Raw genomic sequence first — 21,427 nt, forward strand, 5'->3', positions numbered from 1 at the left:
TTTTCGCTCGGTCCCGTTGGAGCTGCATATAGCTAATGATTTGGAGATTTTATTCCTTTGGACAATTCTTTTCCTGATGCAAAGTTTCTCTCCAGGTGTTAGCAATCAATTGTGTGAATGTCACATCGAATCCATTGTAGAAAATGACTACATCAGTGTCTCTCTCTCTCTTTCTCTCTCTCTCTCTATCTCTCTCTCTCTATATATATATATATGTATGTAACATGTAGAGGTCTGAAAATATTTTTTAGCTAGAGACCTGCACAGCTCTGGATTAGGGTAGCAATGTGGATACACCTGGCCCTTCTGAGCCACAGTCATGAGAGACATCTCACAGAGCCATATCGTATATCACTCTACAAATCTCTCTCAGCACAAACTACCACTGCCAAATCATCTACTTCCCTCTTGCTCTTTTTGTCCACCGAGTCTTATCCCAAAACTGTAAATCAAAGAAGAAATAGACATAGTGCAGTTCCCTGCACACAGGACAGGCTGAGGCTGGACCAGGGAGATGCAATACGCCAGCCTGCATCTTGGCTGGAGCATCACTATGACTACTTCGAATTTGGAGAGGCGAGGGCAGTTTTGGAGAGTGGGCTGCCGGCCAAGGGTTGCTTCTCAGAGTGGCTAAGACCTAGATGTTCTAAGTGTTACCTTTCCTGACAAACATAAAATAGCAATGCCACTTGTAAGAAGTATGCATGGGCATGGAGGGTTTGTCTTCAGTGCTCTGGCACTGATCAACACAGGGCCAGAATTTCAGTCCTTGTCTGTCTCTGTCATTCTGTCTCTCTGACTGTCTCTACGTGCCTTCTTCACTGGGCCCTTACTGGAAGTCAGTGCATGCATCGTGAACTCAGCCTTCCTGGTGTTGAAATTTTCCTTTCTTTGCCCCTTGGATTATTTAGTCTCCTGCACATGGTGTAGTACAGAGGGGAACTGCGGAGACAGCGTTGCTGCTGCAGGTTCCAGGCATATGTCCATCTCCAGCTGCAGCTGTCCAGGCCCTCTGTGCTTGACTGCCATTCTCCAGGGCCCTGAGGCTGACACTCAGCCTCAATGCAGCCCTCCTCACCTTCCTGCACAGCATCCTTGTCCTTATTCCATGAGAGCCCCGGTCAAGGGAAGTGCAACTCGATCCCCCTGGCACACACACTGTGCTTTCCCTCTATTAAGCCAAATGGAAAGGATCTGTGGTACTGATGGCCACACCAGTGTCCAGATTTTTCCATGCAAAATGGAAGCTTCCAGTGTTCAGAAAGAGGGAGTTTTGATGGCTGTGAAATGTCTTTTCCAAGTGCCTCATGGTGTTTCAAATCCCTTTGAAACCTGAAGTTCTTTCTTGTATCTAGGGAATATTTTCAACACTGGCCAGAAGGGCCGCCCAACTAGGAGCACAGCTATCCAGGGGTCAGGAGGTCTTCCAGCCTGCTAGCTCCTGGAGGGATTCCTGAGTATGTCCTCAGGGCCCAAGTGTAAAAGGTGTTTCCAATTGCCTTGATTAGGAGCAGCCAGGCCCTCAGGTGAGGGGCGGGGCTGTGATCTTGACTGGAAGCCCCTAATTTGGCCAATGGAGGCATCCATCTTTTTTTGTCTGTCCATAGCAAGGGTCTGGGGAGTTTGTGCTTCCTGCAAGCAGAGCGACATTGTATGGGACACTCATGCAAGCCTACTTCTGGGAATCTCTCTGAGTGTGATGTGTGGACACCAGGACACCATGATCAGGGATGTGAGGCCACAGGAGCAATTGCCTTAGCCGGACCCAAAGGGTAGGTGTAAGGGGCCGGGTTCATCCACTATTGTTTGGTTCAACACACTTCCCATCTATGTGGAAACACAGCCCTTTCTGGGTACTTTCTGGGCTTGTAATCTGCTGCCCTGAGCAGTGGACTGAGAGCCTGGAGGCTGAGTAGGCAGCCAAACGTGACTGGACAGGCTCAAGCCCCTGAATTCTGAGGGGTGCCCCAGATTCCCCCATTGGCAGTGTTTGGATCATAGTGAGGCATGGCATTGATTCGGAACTCAGGAGAGTGAGACATGAGAGTCCCTTTGCATATGCATTCTTGCTTAGCCACAATCTGGGCTAGCTGGCTTGCCCTGACCAGATAGGTTCTCTGTACATAAGTTGCAGGAGAGGCTGGCTCCCTTGCCACCCATGCTCTGAGACTACTACAGGTGATCTCTGAGCACACACAGACACACACAAACAGACAGACACACACACACACACACATTACTGTCAGGTTGGTAGTAGAGCCTATGGTGAAGGCTGGGGCTGTCTGGGGTCTGTGGGCATGAGAGCTGCTGCCTTACAATCTCTACAAGCCAGGTTTGAACCTGTCATCAATGAACACAGTGTAGGAGGTTTTTGAATTCTGGTCTCTTTCCAACTCATCTATTTCTCTTCTCGCCTTCTCTATCTCTAACTCTCACATGCTCTCACACACTCTGTCTTCACTCATTAATATTTTACTTAGATTCTGATTTTACTGACAGGCCCAGATAGACAAAGAGAGTTACCAGAGCACTGCTGAGCTCTGGCTTGTTGTGTTGGCGATTTCACCTAGGCTACTGGAGCCTCAGTTTGTAAGTCTTTCTGACACAAGCCATATTCTGTCTCCTCATTTCCATGCCAGTATCACTCAGAGTTTATCATAAAGATACACATACATGTATATATATACATATAGATTTATATATCTGTCATTTTTAGAATGTTCGACCTATGTATTTGACCTTCTTTCAGAATTACCACATTTATAACAGCCTAGTTTTTCTGAAATAATTGGCCATATAGTTGAAGCAGGATTCAATACAATTATAAATAATAGAACCTTCCAGTAGCATTTCTAATCGTGTTTCTATTAGCATCCTTATTGTAATTATCATGGCCCAGATCTTCCCTCCTTTTTCTAGTGTAAGCTTCAATACATATGTGTTTGTTTTCTTTCTCCGGAAATCTTAATGTCCCTGGACCCTGAAGTGTTAGGGAATTTTTGAAGCAGCCCTCTGTTTCTCAGCAGATGGTTTCTATGTTTCTGCTGTCATCAGGTCTTCTTGTGGTTTTTGTCTTTATTTATTTTTATTGTTTCAAGTCCTCCTAGATCATCCCCATTTATTTGCATATTTATTTATTTAGTCAGGTATCACATGTGGCATCATTTCTTCTGCTTGAGAGATTTTCTCTTATAACTGAAGGGAACTTTTGATGCACAATACATTTCCTGGGGCAAATACTACACACATATGGTGAAGGCTTGGGTTGTCTGGGGTCTGTGGGCATTAGAGCTGCTGCGTGACAATCTCTACAACCCAGGTTTGAACCTGTCATGAATGAACACAGCCTAGGGGGTTTTTGACTTCTGGTCTATTTCCAACTCTTCTATTTCTCTTCTTGCCATCTCTGTCTCTGACTCTCACAGGCTCTCTCTCACTCTGTCTGAACTCAGGAATATTTTACTTATATCCTTATTTTATTGACAGGCCCAGATATACAAAGAGAGTGGCCAGAGCACTGCTGAGCTCTGGCTGGTTTTGTTTGTGATTTCACCTAGGCGACTGGAGCCTCAGATTGGTAAGTCTCTCTGACTTAAGCCATATTCTGTCTCCTCATATCCATGGCAGTATCTCTCAGACTTTATAATAAAGATATACATCCATATACATATATAAATATACATATATATCTCTGTCATTTTTAGAATTGTCAACCTATGTAATTGATCTTAATCAGAATTCACACATTTACAACAGGTTCCTTTTTCCCTACTAATTGGCCACATACTTGGAGCAGGATTCAATACAATTATAAATAATAGAACCTTCCAGTAGCATTTCTAATAGCATTTCTATCAGCATCCTTATTTTAATTATCATAGTACAGAACTTGCCTCCTTTCTCTAGTGTAAGCTTCAATACATATGAGTTTCTTTTCATTCTCCCGAAATCTTAATTTCCCTGGACTCTGAAGGGTCTCGGAACTTTTGAAGCAGCCCTTGATTCTCAGCAGATGGTTTCTATGTTTCTGCTGTCATCAGGTCTTCTTGTGCTTTTTGTTTTTATTTTTCATTTGTTTCAAATCCTCCTAGATAACCCCCATTTATTTGCATATTTATTTATTTATTTATTTATTTATTTATTTGGTTCTATATTACATGAGGGGTCCATTCTTCTGCTTGATAGATTTTTCTCTTATAATTGAAGGGAAGTTTACACTCACAATACATATCCTGTCGTAAATACTACACACATATGGTGAAGGCTGGGGTTGTCTGGGATCTGTGGACAGGAGACTGCTGCCCTACAATCTCGACAACCCAGGTTTGAACCTGTCATGTATGAACACAGAGTGGGAGCTTTTGGACTTCTGGTCTCTTTCCAACTCTTCTATTTCTCTTCTTGCCTTCTCTGTCTCTGACTCTCACAGGCTCTCACTCACTCTGTCTGCACTCATTAATATTTTACTTATATATTATTTGACTGACAGGCCCAGATATACAAAGCGAGTCACCAGGGCCCAGCTGAGCTCTGGATTGTTTTGTTGGCGATTTCACCTAGGTTTCTGGAGCCTCAGCTTTGTAAGTCTCTCTGGCACAAGCCATACTCTGTCTCCTCATAGCCATGCCAGTATCCCTCATAGTTGATAATAAAGATACACATACATATTTGTACATATACATACATATATATATATATCAGACATTTTTAGAATTGTTGACCTTTTTATTTGATCTGAATGCAGAATTACCGCATTTATAATAGCCTCCTTATTCATAAATAATTGGTCACATAGTTGGAGCAGGATTCACTACAGTTATAAATTATAAACTTTCCAGGAGCATTTCCAATAGCCTTTCTATCAGTATCCTTATTGTAATTATCAAAGCACAGAACTTGCCTCCATTTTCTAGTGTAAGCTTCAAATCGTATGCGTTTCTTTTCATTCTCGGAATTCGTAATTTGCCTGGACCCTGTGTGTCAGGGAATTTTTGAAACAGCCCTCTATTTCTCAGCAGACGTTTTCTATATTTCTGCTGTCATCAGGTCTTCCTGTGGTGTTTGTTTTTATTTTTTATTTTTTTCAAATCCTCTTAGATCATTCCCATTTATTTGCATATTTATTTATTTCGTCCGATATCACATGAGGGGTCATTTCTTCTGCCTGATAGATTTTCTCTTATAATTGAAGGGGACTTTTGACACACAATACATTTCCTTTTGCAGATACTACACACTACTACAACTGCTACTGCACTGTTTTTGACAGTGACATCCAATGCACAATGGATTAGTATTGCATGGCTCTAGAGAATGTTCACTATTTAACCTACAATGTTTAACCTCACAAATATTTATTCTATTCTTTCTTGGGGGATGAATGGTTTTCAGTCAACAGTTCCATGTAATAGTGGGCACGGGGGGTCATTTTTCCCACTACCCCTGTATTTCTGTACATCCTTTGTAACTTTCTTATTGAGGAGAAGCAAACAGTCATAAATTGAGAGAGCAGGGCCCAAGCAGGAAGAGAGACAGAGAGACATCTGCAGCTCTGATTTGTCACTAGCCCAGCTTTTCCCTAGCTGGGTAAGTGTGACCAGGGGCTCAAAACAGGGTCCTGGGATTCCACATAGTTCCCTGGCAGCTCCACCAGCTGTTCCTCCAACCCATGCTCCCTTCGTTGTCCATGTAACTATCGATCTGCTCTAGGCATTTCTCACCTTCATATGCCAGAAACTTAACACTTCTCCCTTCCACCCATGAAACTTTGACCTTTTGCTAGGGTGCAAAACAGCAACTCCAATCCAAGTTATTTTCGGGACAAGTGTGTACGTCTCTGTGGGAAGGTGTCTGTGTGTGTGTGTGTGTGTGTGTGTAAGTGTGCATAATTGTGTTTCAGTTAAGATTACCGCTGTTGTTTCTTTATTCCTGACACAGGGACTTAGGAACTGGGTTGTGTTATGACAAAGGAAGTTTCCACTGCACAAGTGGTTTTTCAAGTATGAATTGGCACATTGGATTGTGGACTCTGTTGTGCATTCTCCCAGGTGGTCCTCAGATGGGTTCTTTCCTTTGCTATTCCCATGCTGTGTGTAATTTTCTGGGTAGACTCAAAGAGGAGTGGCATGGGGAGCTCAGCTGCATTCTGCTGTATGTCCACAAGGTGGCGGCAAAGACCATAGTTGAGTGTAGTGATTCTTTGGAATGAGGAGAACTCTAGGAATTGTGGCCCGTGGACAGCAGGGTTGAAATTGACGTAGAGTGCCCTAGACATCTGTTCTTTCCTGTGGGGTGGGGGGATCCCCCATTTGGCTTTGCAAGTGGAAGGGGTTTCTCTCTTTGCCTGGGATGACTCTACTGGGAGCTTGTGAAACCCTGTGCTCAGCTGCATTCTGCTGGGTGTCCACAAGAGGGCAGCACCAGGGCGGGACTAAGGCTCCATGGGGCAAGTGCCCTGAGGCACTGGGCTAGGAGAGTGGCGACAGTGTTTCTGGGTGTGCCCCAAGAGCATGGCCAGCCTAGCGCAGGCAGGCAGTGTCCTAAGGACGGGCCCAGACAGGAGCTGTGGGGGTCGTGTTTGCAGAAACAGGGCCTTCAGAGGATGGCAGAAAGTCCCCGGGGGCGGGCCTCAGAGCCCGTGCCCAATGAGCCTGAGGGGAGGGCCCAGTGGGTATTCATAGAGACAGCTGGCCAATCAGAGAGGAGGAACGTCACCCTCAGGGGCGTGAAGCAAGAGCTGGCCAATGAGAACAGAGGAGGAGTTGCGTGGGCGGGCCTCAGAGAGCAGCCCACCAATGAGAGCCTGGGTGCTGGCTCTGGGTGGGCGTACCCCTGGAGGTCAGCCAATCAGGGTCCAGCGGAAGTGCCTGGGGGGCGGGCCCTCGGGAGGCTGTCCAATGAGCGCCTGGGGCGGGCCTCGTGGGCGGAGCCCAGGAGGCTGGCCAATCATGGGGCAAGGGCGGTGACCTTCCTGGGCGTGCCTTAGGAACTGGCCTATCAGAGGGCGCCCCTCAGACAGCAGCCCGCCAATGGGAGCCAAGAGAAGGCTGGCTGGGGGCGTGTCCCTGGGACACCACGCCAATCAGAGTCGAGCGGAAGTGGCTGGTGGGCGGGCCTTCCGGAGGCTGCCCAATCAGCGTGCTGCAGGGCCGTGTGGGCGGTGCTCAAGGCCGCGGGCCAATCACTGACTAGGGGCCCGGACCCTCCTGGGCGTGTCCAAGCACACTGGCCAATGAGATTGCTGGTGGGGTTCTGGGCGTGGCCTAGGCCTCTGGCCTATCAGAGCCTGGCTGGCGCCCTGTGGGCGGGCCTTCTGAAGGAATCCCGCCAAAGGGAGCTCAGAGCTGGCCTTAAAAGGCTGGGCGTGCTTCCACGAAATGCGAAGCAGGGTTCAGCCCAGGGCCCTGCCTTGCAGAAGCTGTCCAGTGCGCATGTGTATAACTCCGTTTGTGCCTGTGCCTCTGTGGATTGTGTGTGTGTGTGTGTGTGTGTGTGTGTGTGTGTGTGTGTGTGTCTGAGGGAGGGAGAGAGAGAGAGAACAACAGAATCACTGTGGCACAGGTGATTTTGTGCAAAACACTTGGCACATTCTGATTTACAGCTCAATATTGACACCAGGGCAGCTCTCCTTGGCCCTTGGTCACTTTTCTTCTTTTCAGATGTAAAGACACTGAAGAGGGAGAGGTTTTTGCCCTGAGGCTTGCACTGGGAACTAGCAGCTGCCCTGTTTGTGTTGCCAGACTAGGAAACCTGTGGTGCCTGTCCATGTGGAGAGTCTCCTGGATGAGTTCCTTCTCGAGCCTTTTTCGCTCGGTCCCGTTGGAGCTGCATATAGCTAATGATTTGGAGATTTTATTCCTTTGGACAATTCTTTTCCTGATGCAAAGTTTCTCTCCAGGTGTTAGCAATCAATTGTGTGAATGTCACATCGAATCCATTGTAGAAAATGACTACATCAGTGTCTCTCTCTCTCTTTCTCTCTCTCTCTCTATCTCTCTCTCTCTCTATATATATATGTATGTAACATGTAGAGGTCTGAAAATATTTTTTAGCTAGAGACCTGCACAGCTCTGGATTAGGGTAGCAATGTGGATACACCTGGCCCTTCTGAGCCACAGTCATGAGAGACATCTCACAGAGCCATATCGTATATCACTCTGCAAATCTCTCTCAGCACAAACTACCACGGCCAAATCATCTACTTCCCTCTTGCTCTTTTTGTCCACCGAGTCTTATCCCAAAACTGTAAATCAAAGAAGAAATAGACATAGTGCAGTTCCCTGCACACAGGACAGGCTGAGGCTGGACCAGGGAGATGCAATACGCCAGCCTGCATCTTGGCTGGAGCATCACTATGACTACTTCGAATTTGGAGAGGCGAGGGCAGTTTTGGAGAGTGGGCTGCCGGCCAAGGGTTGCTTCTCAGAGTGGCTAAGACCTAGATGTTCTAAGTGTTACCTTTCCTGACAAACATAAAATAGCAATGCCACTTGTAAGAAGTATGCATGGGCATGGAGGGTTTGTCTTCAGTGCTCTGGCACTGATCAACACAGGGCCAGAATTTCAGTCCTTGTCTGTCTCTGTCATTCTGTCTCTCTGACTGTCTCTACGTGCCTTCTTCACTGGGCCCTTACTGGAAGTCAGTGCATGCATCGTGAACTCAGCCTTCCTGGTGTTGAAATTTTCCTTTCTTTGCCCCTTGGATTATTTAGTCTCCTGCACATGGTGTAGTACAGAGGGGAACTGCGGAGACAGCGTTGCTGCTGCAGGTTCCAGGCATATGTCCATCTCCAGCTGCAGCTGTCCAGGCCCTCTGTGCTTGACTGCCATTCTCCAGGGCCCTGAGGCTGACACTCAGCCTCAATGCAGCCCTCCTCACCTTCCTGCACAGCATCCTTGTCCTTATTCCATGAGAGCCCCGGTCAAGGGAAGTGCAACTCGATCCCCCTGGCACACACACTGTGCTTTCCCTCTATTAAGCCAAATGGAAAGGATCTGTGGTACTGATGGCCACACCAGTGTCCAGATTTTTCCATGCAAAACGGAAGCTTCCAGTGTTCAGAAAGAGGGAGTTTTGATGGCTGTGAAATGTCTTTTCCAAGTGCCTCATGGTGTTTCAAATCCCTTTGAAACCTGAAGTTCTTTCTTGTATCTAGGGAATATTTTCAACACTGGCCAGAAGGGCCGCCCAACTAGGAGCACAGCTATCCAGGGGTCAGGAGGTCTTCCAGCCTGCTAGCTCCTGGAGGGATTCCTGAGTATGTCCTCAGGGCCCAAGTGTAAAAGGTGTTTCCAATTGCCTTGATTAGCAGCAGCCAGGCCCTCAGGTGAGGGGCGGGGCTGTGATCTTGACTGGAAGCCCCTAATTTGGCCAATGGAGGCATCCATCTTTTTTTGTCTGTCCATAGCAAGGGCCTGGGGAGTTTGTGCTTCCTGCAAGCAGAGCGACATTGTATGGGACACTCATGCAGGCCTACTTCTGGGAATCTCTCTGAGTGTGATGTGTGGACACCAGGACACCATGATCAGGGATGTGAGGCCACAGGAGCAATTGCCTTAGCCGGACCCAAAGGGTAGGTGTAAGGGGCCGGGTTCATCCACTATTGTTTGGTTCAACACACTTCCCATCTATGTGGAAACACAGCCCTTTCTGGGTACTTTCTGGGCTTGTAATCTGCTGCCCTGAGCAGTGGACTGAGAGCCTGGAGGCTGAGTAGGCAGCCAAACGTGACTGGACAGGCTCAAGCCCCTGAATTCTGAGGGGTGCCCCAGATTCCCCCATTGGCAGTGTTTGGATCATAGTGAGGCATGGCATTGATTCGGAACTCAGGAGAGTGAGACATGAGAGTCCCTTTGCATATGCATTCTTGCTTAGCCACAATCTGGGCTAGCTGGCTTGCCCTGACCAGATAGGTTCTCTGTACATAAGTTGCAGGAGAGGCTGGCTCCCTTGCCACCCATGCTCTGAGACTACTACAGGTGATCTCTGAGCACACACAGACACACACAAACAGACAGACACACACACACACACACACACATTACTGTCAGGTTGGTAGTAGAGCCTATGGTGAAGGCTGGGGCTCTGGGGTCTGTGGGCATGAGAGCTGCTGCCTTACAATCTCTACAAGCCAGGTTTGAACCTGTCATCAATGAACACAGTGTAGGAGGTTTTTGAATTCTGGTCTCTTTCCAACTCATCTATTTCTCTTCTCGCCTTCTCTATCTCTAACTCTCACATGCTCTCACACACTCTGTCTTCACTCATTAATATTTTACTTAGATTCTGATTTTACTGACAGGCCCAGATAGACAAAGAGAGTTACCAGAGCACTGCTGAGCTCTGGCTTGTTGTGTTGGCGATTTCACCTAGGCTACTGGAGCCTCAGTTTGTAAGTCTTTCTGACACAAGCCATATTCTGTCTCCTCATTTCCATGCCAGTATCACTCAGAGTTTATCATAAAGATACACATACATGTATATATATACATATAGATTTATATATCTGTCATTTTTAGAATGTTCGACCTATGTATTTGACCTTCTTTCAGAATTACCACATTTATAACAGCCTAGTTTTTCTGAAATAATTGGCCATATAGTTGGAGCAGGATTCAATACAATTATAAATAATAGAACCTTCCAGTAGCATTTCTAATCGTGTTTCTATTAGCATCCTTATTGTAATTATCATGGCCCAGATCTTCCCTCCTTTTTCTAGTGTAAGCTTCAATACGTATGTATTTGTTTTCTTTCTCCGGAAATCTTAATGTCCCTGGACCCTGAAGTGTTAGGGAATTTTGGAAGCAGCCCTCTGTTTCTCAGCAGATGGTTTCTATGTTTCTGCTGTCATCAGGTCTTCTTGTGGTTTTTGTCTTTATTTATTTTTATTGTTTCAAGTCCTCCTAGATCATCCCCATTTATTTGCATATTTATTTATTTAGTCAGGTATCACATGTGGCATCATTTCTTCTGCTTGAGAGATTTTCTCTTATAACTGAAGGGAACTTTGGATGCACAATACATTTCCTGGGGCAAATACTACACACATATGGTGAAGGCTTGGGTTGTCTGGGGTCTGTGGGCATTAGAGCTGCTGCGTGACAATCTCTACAACCCAGGTTTGAACCTGTCATGAATGAACACAGCCTAGGGGGTTTTTGACTTCTGGTCTATTTCCAACTCTTCTATTTCTCTTCTCGCCATCTCTGTCTCTGACTCTCACAGGCTCTCTCTCACTCTGTCTGAACTCAGGAATATTTTACTTATATCCTTATTTTATTGACAGGCCCAGATATACAAAGAGAGTGGCCAGAGCACTGCTGAGCTCTGGCTGGTTTTGTTTGTGATTTCACCTAGGCGACTGGAGCCTCAGATTGGTAAGTCTCTCTGACTTAAGCCATATTCTGTCTCCTCATATCCATGGCAGTATCTCTCAGACTTTATAATAAAGATATACATCCATATACATATATAAATATACATATATATCTCTGTCATTTTTAGAATTGTCAACCTATGTAATTGATCTTAATCAGAATTCACACATTTACAACAGGTTCCTTTTTCCCTACTAATTGGCCACATAGTTGGAGCAGGATTCAATACAATTATAAATAATAGAACCTTCCAGTAGCATTTCTAATAGCATTTCTATCAGCATCCTTATTTTAATTATCATAGTACAGAACTTGCCTCCTTTCTCTAGTGTAAGCTTCAATACATATGAGTTTCTTTTCATTCTCCCGAAATCTTAATTTCCCTGGACTCTGAAGGGTCTCGGAACTTTTGAAGCAGCCCTTGATTCTCAGCAGATGGTTTCTATGTTTCTGCTGTCATCAGGTCTTCTTGTGCTTTTTGTTTTTATTTTTCATTTGTTTCAAATCCTCCTAGATAACCCCCATTTACTTGCTTATTTATTTATTTATTTATTTATTTATTTATTTGGTTCTATATTACATGAGGGGTCCATTCTTCTGCTTGATAGATTTTTCTCTTATAATTGAAGGGAAGTTTACACTCACAATACATATCCTGTCGTAAATACTACACACATATGGTGAAGGCTGGGGTTGTCTGGGATCTGTGGACAGGAGACTGCTGCCCTACAATCTCGACAACCCAGGTTTGAACCTGTCATGTATGAACACAGAGTGGGAGCTTTTGGACTTCTGGTCTCTTTCCAACTCTTCTATTTCTCTTCTTGCCTTCTCTGTCTCTGACTCTCACAGGCTCTCACTCACTCTGTCTGCACTCATTAATATTTTACTTATATATTATTTGACTGACAGGCCCAGATATACAAAGCGAGTCACCAGGGCCCAGCTGAGCTCTGGATTGTTTTGTTGGCGATTTCACCTAGGTTTCTGGAGCCTCAGCTTTGTAAGTCTCTCTGGCACAAGCCATACTCTGTCTCCTCATAGCCATGCCAGTATCCCTCATAGTTGATAATAAAGATACACATACATATTTGTACATATACATACATATATATATATATATATATATATATATATATCAGACATTTTTAGAATTGTTGACCTTTTTATTTGATCTGAATGCAGAATTACCGCATTTATAATAGCCTCCTTATTCATAAATAATTGGTCACATAGTTGGAGCAGGATTCACTACAGTTATAAATTATAAACTTTCCAGGAGCATTTCCAATAGCCTTTCTATCAGTATCCTTATTGTAATTATCAAAGCACAGAACTTGCCTCCATTTTCTAGTGTAAGCTTCAAATCGTATGCGTTTCTTTTCATTCTCGGAATTCGTAATTTGCCTGGACCCTGTGTGTCAGGGAATTTTTGAAGCAGCCCTCTATTTCTCAGCAGACGTTTTCTATATTTCTGCTGTCATCAGGTCTTCCTGTGGTGTTTGTTTTTATTTTTTATTTTTTTCAAATCCTCTTAGATCATTCCCATTTATTTGCATATTTATTTATTTCGTCCGATATCACATGAGGGGTCATTTCTTCTGCCTGATAGATTTTCTCTTATAATTGAAGGGGACTTTTGACACACAATACATTTCCTTTTGCAGATACTACACACTACTACAACTGCTACTGCACTGTTTTTGACAGTGACATCCAATGCACAATGGATTAGTATTGCATGGCTCTAGAGAATGTTCACTATTTAACCTACAATGTTTAACCTCACAAATATTTATTCTGTTCTTTCTTGGGGGATGAATGGTTTTCAGTCAACAGTTCCATGTAATAGTGGGCACGGGGGGGTCATTTTTCCCACTACCCCTGTATTTCTGTACATCCTTTGTAACTTTCTTATTGAGGAGAAGCAAACAGTCATAAATTGAGAGAGCAGGGCCCAAGCAGGAAGAGAGACAGAGAGACATCTGCAGCTCTGATTTGTCACTAGCCCAGCTTTTCCCTAGCTGGGTAAGTGTGACCAGGGGCTCAAAACAGGGTCCTGGGATTCCACATAGTTCCCTGGCAGCTCCACCAGCTGTTCCTCCAACCCATGCTCCCTTCGTTGTCCATGTAACTATCGATCTGCTCTAGGCATTTCTCACCTTCATATGCCAGAAACTTAACACTTCTCCCTTCCACCCATGAAACTTTGACCTTTTGCTAGGGTGCAAAACAGCAACTCCAATCCAAGTTATTTTCGGGACAAGTGTGTACGTCTCTGTGGGAAGGTGTCTGTGTGTGTGTGTGTGTGTGTGTGTGTGTGTGTGTGTGTGTGTAAGTGTGCATAATTGTGTTTCAGTTAAGATTACCGCTGTTGTTTCTTTATTCCTGACACAGGGACTTAGGAACTGGGTTGTGTTATGACAAAGGAAGTTTCCACTGCACAAGTGGTTTTTCAAGTATGAATTGGCACATTGGATTGTGGACTCTGTTGTGCATTCTCCCAGGTGGTCCTCAGATGGGTTCTTTCCTTTGCTATTCCCATGCTGTGTGTAATTTTCTGGGTAGACTCAAAGAGGAGTGGCATGGGGAGCTCAGCTGCATTCTGCTGTATGTCCACAAGGTGGCGGCAAAGACCATAGTTGAGTGTAGTGATTCTGTGGAATGAGGAGAACTCTAGGAATTGTGGCCCGTGGACAGCAGGGTTGAAATTGACGTAGAGTGCCCTAGACATCTGTTCTTTCCTGTGGGGTGGGGGGATCCCCCATTTGGCTTTGCAAGTGGAAGGGGTTTCTCTCTTTGCCTGGGATGACTCTACTGGGAGCTTGTGAAACCCTGTGCTCAGCTGCATTCTGCTGGGTGTCCACAAGAGGGCAGCACCAGGGCGGGACTAAGGCTCCATGGGGCAAGTGCCCTGAGGCACTGGGCTAGGAGAGTGGCGACAGTGTTTCTGGGTGTGCCCCAAGAGCATGGCCAGCCTAGCGCAGGCAGGCAGTGTCCTAAGGACGGGCCCAGACAGGAGCTGTGGGGGTCGTGTTTGCAGAAACAGGGCCTTCAGAGGATGGCAGAAAGTCCCCGGGGGCGGGCCTCAGAGCCCGTGCCCAATGAGCCTGAGGGGAGGGCCCAGTGGGTATTCATAGAGACAGCTGGCCAATCAGAGAGGAGGAACGTCACCCTCAGGGGCGTGAAGCAAGAGCTGGCCAATGAGAACAGAGGAGGAGTTGCGTGGGCGGGCCTCAGAGAGCAGCCCACCAATGAGAGCCTGGGTGCTGGCTCTGGGTGGGCGTACCCCTGGAGGTCAGCCAATCAGGGTCCAGCGGAAGTGCCTGGGGGGCGGGCCCTCGGGAGGCTGTCCAATGAGCGCCTGGGGCGGGCCTCGTGGGCGGAGCCCAGGAGGCTGGCCAATCATGGGGCAAGGGCGGTGACCTTCCTGGGCGTGCCTTAGGAACTGGCCTATCAGAGGGCGCCCCTCAGACAGCAGCCCGCCAATGGGAGCCAAGAGAAGGCTGGCTGGGGGCGTGTCCTTGGGACACCTGGCCAATCAGAGTCGAGCGGAAGTGGCTGGTGGGCGGGCCTTCCGGAGGCTGCCCAATCAGCGTGCTGCAGGGCCGTGTGGGCGGTGCTCAAGGCCGCGGGCCAATCACTGACTAGGGGCCCGGACCCTCCTGGGCGTGTCCAAGCACACTGGCCAATGAGATTGCTGGTGGGGTTCTGGGCGTGGCCTAGGCCTCTGGCCTATCAGAGCCTGGCTGGCGCCCTGTGGGCGGGCCTTCTGAAGGAATCCCGCCAATGGGAGCTCAGAGCTGGCCTTAAAAGGCTGGGCGTGCTTCCAGGAAATGCGAAGCAGGGTTCAGCCCAGGGCCCTGCCTTGCAGAAGCTGTCCAGTGTGCATGTGTATAACTCCGTTTGTGACTGTGCCTCTGTGGATTTGTGTGTGTGTGTGTGTGTGTGTGTGTGTATGTGTCTGAGGGAGGGAGAGAGAGAGAGAACAACAGAATCACTGTGGCACAGGTGATTTTGTGCAAAACACTTGGCACATTCTGATTTACAGCTCAATATTGACACCAGGGCAGCTCTCCTTGGCCCTTGGTCACTTTTCTTCTTTTCAGATGTAAAGACACTGAAGAGGGAGAGGTTTTTGCCCTGAGGCTTGCACTGGGAACTAGCAGCTGCCCTGTTTGTGTTGCCAGACTAGGAAACCTGTGGTGCCTGTCCATGTGGAGAGTCTCCTGGATGAGTTCCTTCTCGAGCCTTTTTCGCTCGGTCCCGTTGGAGCTGCATATAGCTAATGATTTGGAGATTTTATTCCTTTGGACAATTCTTTTCCTGATGCAAAGTTTCTCTCCAGGTTTTAGCAATCAATTGTGTGAATGTCACATCGAATCCATTGTAGAAAATGACTACATCAGTGTCTCTCTCTCTCTTTCTCTCTCTCTCTCTATCTCTCTCTCTCTATATATATATGTATGTAACATGTAGAGGTCTGAAAATATTTTTTAGCTAGAGACCTGCACAGCTCTGGATTAGGGTAGCAATGTGGATACACCTGGCCCTTCTGAGCCACAGTCATGAGAGACATCTCACAGAGCCATATCGTATATCACTCTACAAATCTCTCTCAGCACAAACTACCACTGCCAAATCATCTACTTCCCTCTTGCTCTTTTTGTCCACCGAGTCTTATCCCAAAACTGTAAATCAAAGAAGAAATAGACATAGTGCAGTTCCCTGCACACAGGACAGGCTGAGGCTGGACCAGGGAGATGCAATACGCCAGCCTGCATCTTGGCTGGAGCATCACTATGACTACTTCGAATTTGGAGAGGCGAGGGCAGTTTTGGAGAGTGGGCTGCCGGCCAAGGGTTGCTTCTCAGAGTGGCTAAGACCTAGATGTTCTAAGTGTTACCTTTCCTCACAAACATAAAATAGCAATGCCACTTGTAAGAAGTATGCATGGGCATGGAGGGTTTGTCTTCAGTGCTCTGGCACTGATCAACACAGGGCCAGAATTTCAGTCCTTGTCTGTCTCTGTCATTCTGTCTCTCTGACTGTCTCTACGTGCCTTCTTCACTGGGCCCTTACTGGAAGTCAGTGCATGCATCGTGAACTCAGCCTTCCTGGTGTTGAAATTTTCCTTTCTTTGCCCCTTGGATTATTTAGTCTCCTGCACATGGTGTAGTACAGAGGGGAACTGCGGAGACAGCGTTGCTGCTGCAGGTTCCAGGCATATGTCCATCTCCAGCTGCAGCTGTCCAGGCCCTCTGTGCTTGACTGCCATTCTCCAGGGCCCTGAGGCTGACACTCAGCCTCAATGCAGCCCTCCTCACCTTCCTGCACAGCGTCCTTGTCCTTATTCCATGAGAGCCCCGGTCATGGGAAGTGCAACTCGATCCCCCTGGCACACACACTGTGCTTTCCCTCTATTAAGCCAAATGGAAAGGATCTGTGGTACTGATGGCCACACCAGTGTCCAGATTTTTCCATGCAAAACGGAAGCTTCCAGTGTTCAGAAAGAGGGAGTTTTGATGGCTGTGAAATGTCTTTTCCAAGTGCCTCATGGTGTTTCAAATCCCTTTGAAACCTGAAGTTCTTTCTTGTATCTAGGGAATATTTTCAACACTGGCCAGAAGGGCCGCCCAACTAGGAGCACAGCTATCCAGGGGTCAGGAGGTCTTCCAGCCTGCTAGCTCCTGGAGGGATTCCTGAGTATGTCCTCAGGGCCCAAGTGTAAAAGGTGTTTCCAATTGCCTTGATTAGCAGCAGCCAGGCCCTCAGGTGAGGGGCGGGGCTGTGATCTTGACTGGAAGCCCCTAATTTGGCCAATGGAGGCATCCATCTTTTTTTGTCTGTCCATAGCAAGGGCCTGGGGAGTTTGTGCTTCCTGCAAGCAGAGCGACATTGTATGGGACACTCATGCAAGCCTACTTCTGGGAATCTCTCTGAGTGTGATGTGTGGACACCAGGACACCATGATCAGGGATGTGAGGCCACAGGAGCAATTGCCTTAGCCGGACCCAAAGGGTAGGTGTAAGGGGCCGGGTTCATCCACTATTGTTTGGTTCAACACACTTCCCATCTATGTGGAAACACAGCCCTTTCTGGGTACTTTCTGGGCTTGTAATCTGCTGCCCTGAGCAGTGGACTGAGAGCCTGGAGGCTGAGTAGGCAGCCAAACGTGACTGGACAGGCTCAAGCCCCTGAATTCTGAGGGGTGCCCCAGATTCCCCCATTGGCAGTGTTTGGATCATAGTGAGGCATGGCATTGATTCGGAACTCAGGAGAGTGAGACATGAGAGTCCCTTTGCATATGCAGTCTTGCTTAGCCACAATCTGGGCTAGCTGGCTTGCCCTGACCAGATAGGTTCTCTGTACATAAGTTGCAGGAGAGGCTGGCTCCCTTGCCACCCATGCTCTGAGACTACTACAGGTGATCTCTGAGCACACACAGACACACACAAACAGACAGACACACACACACACACACATTACTGTCAGGTTGGTAGTAGAGCCTATGGTGAAGGCTGGGGCTGTCTGGGGTCTGTGGGCATGAGAGCTGCTGCCTTACAATCTCTACAAGCCAGGTTTGAACCTGTCATCAATGAACACAGTGTAGGAGGTTTTTGAATTCTGGTCTCTTTCCAACTCATCTATTTCTCTTCTCGCCTTCTCTATCTCTAACTCTCACATGCTCTCACACACTCTGTCTTCACTCATTAATATTTTACTTAGATTCTGATTTTACTGACAGGCCCAGATAGACAAAGAGAGTTACCAGAGCACTGCTGAGCTCTGGCTTGTTGTGTTGGCGATTTCACCTAGGCTACTGGAGCCTCAGTTTGTAAGTCTTTCTGACACAAGCCATATTCTGTCTCCTCATTTCCATGCCAGTATCACTCAGAGTTTATCATAAAGATATACATACATGTATATATATACATATAGATTTATATATCTGTCATTTTTAGAATGTTCGACCTATGTATTTGACCTTCTTTCAGAATTACCACATTTATAACAGCCTAGTTTTTCTGAAATAATTGGCCATATAGTTGGAGCAGGATTCAATACAATTATAAATAATAGAACCTTCCAGTAGCATTTCTAATCGTGTTTCTATTAGCATCCTTATTGTAATTATCATGGCCCAGATCTTCCCTCCTTTTTCTAGTGTAAGCTTCAATACGTATGTGTTTGTTTTCTTTCTCCCGAAATCTTAATGTCCCTGGACCCTGAAGTGTTAGGGAATTTTTGAAGCAGCCCTCTGTTTCTCAGCAGATGGTTTCTATGTTTCTGCTGTCATCAGGTCTTCTTGTGGTTTTTGTCTTTATTTATTTTTATTGTTTCAAGTCCTCCTAGATCATCCCCATTTATTTGCATATTTATTTATTTAGTCAGGTATCACATGTGGCATCATTTCTTCTGCTTGAGAGATTTTCTCTTATAACTGAAGGGAACTTTTGATGCACAATACATTTCCTGGGGCAAATACTACACACATATGGTGAAGGCTTGGGTTGTCTGGGGTCTGTGGGCATTAGAGCTGCTGCGTGACAATCTCTACAACCCAGGTTTGAACCTGTCATGAATGAACACAGCCTAGGGGGTTTTTGACTTCTGGTCTATTTCCAACTCTTCTATTTCTCTTCTCGCCATCTCTGTCTCTGACTCTCACAGGCTCTCTCTCACTCTGTCTGAACTCAGGAATATTTTACTTATATCCTTATTTTATTGACAGGCCCAGATATACAAAGAGAGTGGCCAGAGCACTGCTGAGCTCTGGCTGGTTTTGTTTGTGATTTCACCTAGGCTACTGGAGCCTCTGATTGGTAAGTCTCTCTGACTTAAGCCATATTCTGTCTCCTCATATCCATGGCAGTATCTCTCAGACTTTATAATAAAGATATACATCCATACACATATAAAATATACATATATATCTCTGTCATTTTTAGAATTGTCAACCTATGTAATTGATCTTAATCAGAATTCACACATTTACAACAGGTTCCTTTTTCCCTACTAATTGGCCACATAGTTGGAGCAGGATTCAATACAATTATAAATAATAGAACCTTCCAGTAGCATTTCTAATAGCATTTCTATCAGCATCCTTATTTTAATTATCATAGTACAATACTTGCCTCCTTTCTCTACTGTAAGCTTCAATAAATATGAGTTACTTTTCATTCTCCCGAAATCTTAATTTCCCTGGACTCTGAAGGGTCTCGGAACTTTTGAAGCAGCCCTTGATTCACAGCAGATGGTTTCTATGTTTCTGCTGTCATCAGGTCTTCTTGTGCTTTTTGTTTTTATTTTTCATTTGTTTCAAATCCTCCTAGATAACCCCCATTTACTTGCTTATTTATTTATTTATTTATTTATTTATTTGGTTCTATATTACATGAGGGGTCCATTCTTCTGCTTGATAGATTTTTCTCTTATAATTGAAGGGAAGTTTACACTCACAATACATATCCTGTCGTAAATACTACACACATATGGTGAAGGCTGGGGTTGTCTGGGATCTGTGGACAGGAGACTGCTGCCCTACAATCTCGACAACCCAGGTTTGAACCTGTCATGTATGAACACAGAGTGGGAGCTTTTGGACTTCTGGTCTCTTTCCAACTCTTCTATTTCTCTTCTTGCCTTCTCTGTCTCTGACTCTCACAGGCTCTCACTCACTCTGTCTGCACTCATTAATATTTTACTTATATATTATTTGACTGACAGGCCCAGATATACAAAGCGAGTCACCAGGGCCCAGCTGAGCTCTGGATTGTTTTGTTGGCGATTTCACCTAGGTTTCTGGAGCCTCAGCTTTGTAAGTCTCTCTGGCACAAGCCATACTCTGTCTCCTCATAGCCATGCCAGTATCCCTCATAGTTGATAATAAAGATACACATACATATATGTACATATACATACATATATATATATATATATATATCAGACATTTTTAGAATTGTTGACCTTTTTATTTGATCTGAATGCAGAATTACCGCATTTATAATAGCCTCCTTATTCATAAATAATTGGTCACATAGTTGGAGCAGGATTCACTACAGTTATAAATTATAAACTTTCCAGGAGCATTTCCAATAGCCTTTCTATCAGTATCCTTATTGTAATTATCAAAGCACAGAACTTGCCTCCATTTTCTAGTGTAAGCTTCAAATCGTATGCGTTTCTTTTCATTCTCGGAATTCGTAATTTGCCTGGACCCTGTGTGTCAGGGAATTTTTGAAGCAGCCCTCTATTTCTCAGCAGACGTTTTCTATATTTCTGCTGTCATCAGGTCTTCCTGTGGTGTTTGTTTTTATTTTTTATTTTTTTCAAATCCTCTTAGATCATTCCCATTTATTTGCATATTTATTTATTTCGTCCGATATCACATGAGGGGTCATTTCTTCTGCCTGATAGATTTTCTCTTATAATTGAAGGGGACTTTTGACACACAATACATTTCCTTTTGCAGATACTACACACTACTACAACTGCTACTGCACTGTTTTTGACAGTGACATCCAATGCACAATGGATTAGTATTGCATGGCTCTAGAGAATGTTCACTATTTAACCTACAATGTTTAACCTCACAAATATTTATTCTGTTCTTTCTTGGGGGATGAATGGTTTTCAGTCAACAGTTCCATGTAATAGTGGGCACGGGGGGGTCATTTTTCCCACTACCCCTGTATTTCTGTACATCCTTTGTAACTTTCTTATTGAGGAGAAGCAAACAGTCATAAATTGAGAGAGCAGGGCCCAAGCAGGAAGAGAGACAGAGAGACATCTGCAGCTCTGATTTGTCACTAGCCCAGCTTTTCCCTAGCTGGGTAAGTGTGACCAGGGGCTCAAAACAGGGTCCTGGGATTCCACATAGTTCCCTGGCAGCTCCACCAGCTGTTCCTCCAACACATGCTCCCTTCGTTGTCCATGTAACTATCGATCTGCTCTAGGCATTTCTCACCTTCATATGCCAGAAACTTAACACTTCTCCCTTCCACCCATGAAACTTTGACCTTTTGCTAGGGTGCAAAACAGC

Source organism: Erinaceus europaeus, chromosome 15 (assembly GCF_950295315.1).
Source record: "Erinaceus europaeus chromosome 15, mEriEur2.1, whole genome shotgun sequence".
NCBI lineage: Eukaryota > Metazoa > Chordata > Mammalia > Eulipotyphla > Erinaceidae > Erinaceus > Erinaceus europaeus.